Here is a 5,223-nt window from a genome sequence, read left to right on the forward strand (position 1 = left end):
ACAAAATTCAGGTATTCTAGATTAAAATCTTGTGGTCTTTGAACTCCCATTCAACAAACTAAGTCTTATGCTAGAAAGACTAGGCAAACAAGAAGGAATGTAGGACCATAATGGGTAGGATGTAGGATGAGGTTTGGGAAGAAAGAACTGGGAAAGTCCTCCTGCAGAAAGTAGGATTTGAGATATATTTTGAAAGAAGGTGGGAGAAAATAAAGAAGAGGTGAAAAGGGAGAATATTCCAGGTATAACCCTTAAAAGCTCAAAGGACCTTCATTCCAACTCTCTTTGTCAGGGATAGATCAAGGGGTCTGGATCAAAGCTAAATCTTCCCCTTAGGATCCTATGGCTATCAATAAAGTCAGGGGGTAATTATCTAATGCCAAAGACTCAAGCCACCACCACTGTTCTTTCTGCCTCATGATTATCAACTGAGGGTCAGTCAGACTTAAGTAATTTTTTAAAAGGCTATTCATTAAGGTGATACAATAAGAATTTTAGGTAGAAAACCTACTCCAAAAAGTCTTTGACACACTCCCACAATATAGACAGCATCCAAGGAAACACAAAGAGTCCAAGGGTAAGTTGGCTTAAGGTTAGAGAGCACATGTGTCAAAGAGGCAAATTCCTTATTGCTGGAGTATTCAAGAAGTTCTCCTTAAGTATGACAAATCTGTGTCCAGTTCATCCCTGATTACCAATACAAACACTGTTGTCAACTGATCAGAGGGTACTTCTGGGATACTGACAGAATGATAAGACCTCCTTTGGACTCTTAGGAGCTTACAAAGATTTCCTTCTGCCACTCTTGCTAAAAAAAAATATAGAATAATTTTGATTCCAAATATGCTAATTTTGAAATTACCTATGTGATGTGGCCAAGTCTCTTTGACCTAACTAAACATATTCTTTAATGATGTCACTCCAGTTTGAAGGATTTTTCTTATGTAAAGCCTGTGATAAATTGATTGAGATCTCAGTTAATGTATGAAGACTAAATAAGCTGGGGGAAGTTTTGACTGCATCTCTACACGGGTCTGGAGGCTAATGCAAATTCATAAAGTAAGGAAATGGGGAGTCATGTGTGCAGGACAGCAAATAAGGCAATGTGACCAGATTTCAGAATGCTTGCAGGAGAGTGAAACATTTAAAAAATAATATTAGAAGCAAGGAATGGATCAGATTGTGAAGGAATTTAAAAGTCAAATAAAAGAGTCTTTATTTGACTTTAAAAAGAGAGTCACTGGATTTTATGGATTAGATGGGTAACATGATCAGATATGATTTAGGAAAATCACTTTGATACTTGAGGGGAGGTTGGGTTTTAGTGAGAAGAGATTTGAAGGTGACTAATTAGAAAGCTGTGGTAATAATCCAGAAAAAAGTAATAAGACTCTAAACAAGGATGGTGATTATGTGAGTAGAGAGAAGGGAACATATAGGCAATACATTTTCAAGATAATAACAATAAAATTTGACAATGGATTAGTGTTGAGTGGAAATTTGGAGTCAAGGATAACACTGAGGTTGAGAGCTTGAATAAGAATACAAGTCATTTCCCAAATGATAAATGGCCAAATGATATAAACAGCTAGTTTTCAGATGAATAAATCAAACTATGTATGGCCATATGAAAAAAAAAGTTCTAAATCACAGTTGATTAGGGAAATAAAAATTAAAACAACTCTCAGATATCGCTTCACATGTATCAGATTTACTAATATGGCAGAAAAGGAAAATGATAATTGTTAGAGGGGATGTAGGAAAACTGGGATATGGTAACACTGTTGGTAGAGTTGCAAACGTACCCAAAGGTTCTGGAAGGCAATTTGAAATTATGCCCAAATAGCTGTCAAGCTGTGCACACCCTTTGATTCAACAATACCATTACTAGGTCTAAATCCCCAAGAGATTAAAAAAAAAAACTGGAAAGGACCTTTGTGTCCAAAAACATTTATAGTAGTTTTATATTTATATAAATATAATATTTATAGTAGTGTGATGAAAGAGAATTGGAAATTGAGGGAATTCCAATAAATTGGGGAATGGCTAAACAAGTTGTAATATTTTTTTTTTGTAATGGAATGCAGTGTGATATAAGAAATGATGAACAGAATGATTTAAGAAAAACCTGGAGAATATTACATGAACTTGTGAAAATTTAAGTGACCAGAACCAGGAAAACATCGAACACAGTAAAAACAATATTGTATAATAATCAACTAATAATGACATATATTCTCAGCAATAAAATTATCCAAGACAATTTCAAAGCACTCATGAGGAAAAATACTATTCCCTTTCAAAGAAAGAAATGATAGAGTTTGAATGCTGATCAAATTATACTATCTTCATTTTATTTTTTGTGGTTTCTTTCTTGATTTGGTCTATCTTCTTTCATGACATGATTAATATGAAAATATAGTTTTCATGATTGTACATATACAACCCTTATCAAATTAAGAAAGTTTGGAACTCAAATAAAAAATGAATATTTAAAATTGTCTTTATATAGTAATTGGGCCAAATAAAATACTATTTTTAAAGTAAAAATTCAAAAAAAAAATTATTAGCTTCTTTCAGGGATAGCAGGTTAGGGGGTCTCACCTCTGACACATACTAACTGTATGACCCTGGACAAGGTTACTTTCTATTGTTCTAAGTAACTCTCTGAGACTCTAAATTACAAAGTAGATTTCAGCATGCATTAGTAAAGGGAGTTTTCTTATCCAGAAGTTCCCCATATCAATAAAATCACAAGGCCAGTCCCTACCCTGATCCTACCATAGGGGAGAAGATATGCTCTCATCTTTAAGGGACCCAGTGGATTTTAGAATTAAAAGGGGCATAGTAGTTTGGAAGTGTAACCTGCAAATATGGAATGGTTTGGGGAAACTGGATTCAAGAGAAAGTTAGAGACCATGAAAATTCTTCATACCCAGTAGTTTTTCCCTATGGTTACAAAATTAGTCTCCATTACTGAAGAAGGCTTGCATTTGAAAAAAAAATTAGACAAGAATAAGCCTACATTCTGGTTGACTTTAACAAAATGAATGAAGTTAATTCACCAAATATGGAGACACATGATAATCCCGAGTAATAAAGAGTGGAACAGTGTATGTTTTCTCAGACTTCAATAGGGAATAGATTCTGTGGCTAAATGATATAAGTAATTTATTGCCAATAACCATAGCTTTGCCTGCAGATATTTTCTTATCTTTTTTTGCCTGCAATTCCCCAGGTGCTGACTGAACAAAGTACTAGGCAGCTAATGAAGGTACTCTCAGTGTTGGTGTAAGCAGCCTTGGGAATAAGGAATAGAGCCATTGCTTGCAATCATAGCCAAATGTTACAAAGCTGTGAAGGCTTTAATGACTGTTGTTTCAATATAGCTTTTTAGGAGGAAAAAGGTTATCTATAGGACTAAAATAAATTACCCATGCATGGTTTGAACAGGGCCATTCTTCACTGGAAATTTACTGGGAAGTTTTAATTGTGCTCTTTGGATAGAGTTAGAAAGTTGAAAAATTAAATAATTGGTTTGTATATTATGGTTTTGACTCATAAGATTCCTATGATTTATTATTGGGACATCTATAAAGTCTTTCCTATAAGAAACTAAGTTTGTTATTCATGCACAAAAATATTAATTAGCTGGCAGTTTCTTTGTTATTGACAAATCTGCTCAGCTACAAGAGACTGTATCACACAGGACTGGAAAAATCAAGAACCAAATGAAATAGATATGAGACTACAATGTGCTAGAAGACCAGACATTCTTTCTGTCTTTCTTTAAATGGATCTGTGGTAGGAATTAAGATATTAGTTACATGGAATGTAACAGAAATGGAGATTATCTAGCCCAACCTCTGCAAAGATTTCTTCTACAAATGTCCTTTAGAATCAATTCCTTTCTCAAAACCCTCCAGTAATGTCAAATTATTTACATCACAATTTAGCTTATGCCATTTTGGTTTGGTTTTAATTGTTAGGAAATTCCTCCTTAGGTGTAGTCAATATTTTCCTCTCAATAATTGGGCCCTATGGTACTTGTTTTTCCCCTGTGCAGCTAAGAAGAAGTTTAATATTTTTTTCCATTATGATAACCTATCAAATATTTGAGGTCAAAAAATGGAGGCTTTTCAGGTTATATGAATCAAGTCACAATGTCACATATGCAGCAGTCACTCTCTAAGTTCCAAAACGGAAGGGACTATGTTTTATCAAAATGTTAGATCTCCTTCAGAAAGTTTTCTTCATACAATAGGCATTTGCTAAATATATACTGAATTAAATTGAATTTTGCATAAGGTACCCTCAGCTGGCTTTTCCATTCTTTTCAAAGAGTAATATCAAGATCAACCTTAGTAAAAATCATCTGTAACTTAAAAATTGTTACATCTGTTCCTCACAGAATCACAGAACAACAAAAATTTAGAGGACAAGTAAAGGGAAGAGAATAAGTGTGTGTGATTCACTAAAACTCACAAAACTATTTTTTTGGGGGAAAACTGATATCTAACCATGCTTTCTCCACCTTGTGCTGTATATATGAAACTGATATTTGAACCCAATATAAACGTTTTTATTTATCTCTAGGAAAGTCACATTGTTATATATTTAACCCAATGCTCTGGTATATTAGTTTTTTTTTAATATTGACTGCATGAAGTGTATTATTTTATGTATATCTCCAAAATGTTTATCATATACAAATGTGAAAGCATCCTATCTTATTAGCGTAAGACCAAACAGAAAACAATGAAGCCCTCTGGAGGCATTGTGGCAATTTTGTATGGAAAAAATAAGTTTAGCTCCTAATCCCTAAATTTTCAGTATTTTCCAGTCTTCTTTTCTCCATGTTTTCCACATGAATAGAATGCAATAAATGATCATTTTTCCCTAAATCTACATAAACAGTATCTACAACAGTCACCTGATATTCCAGTTCACTATCACCATCAAAAAAAGAAGTTATTCTGGAATTACCTAATTTCCACTTTTTTTCTCAAATCATATTTCCATTGATATCTTTTTTTTCCTGTTTTACTTTAATGTGGTAGCACATCATAATTGGCATAAAACTGACCTTAAGGTCAGGAGTACATGATTATAAGTCCCACTTCTAATGCTACTCACTTTATGATCCTGAAGTCCTTTAACATCTCAAGGCATTGGGTAATGCTATAACAATGTGATTCTTTACCCCTCTTCCTTTTAGTATTA

Source organism: Petaurus breviceps, unplaced genomic scaffold (assembly GCF_028583685.1).
Source record: "Petaurus breviceps papuanus isolate PSGF00001 unplaced genomic scaffold, PetGlider_PUasm1.0 189, whole genome shotgun sequence".
NCBI lineage: Eukaryota > Metazoa > Chordata > Mammalia > Diprotodontia > Petauridae > Petaurus > Petaurus breviceps.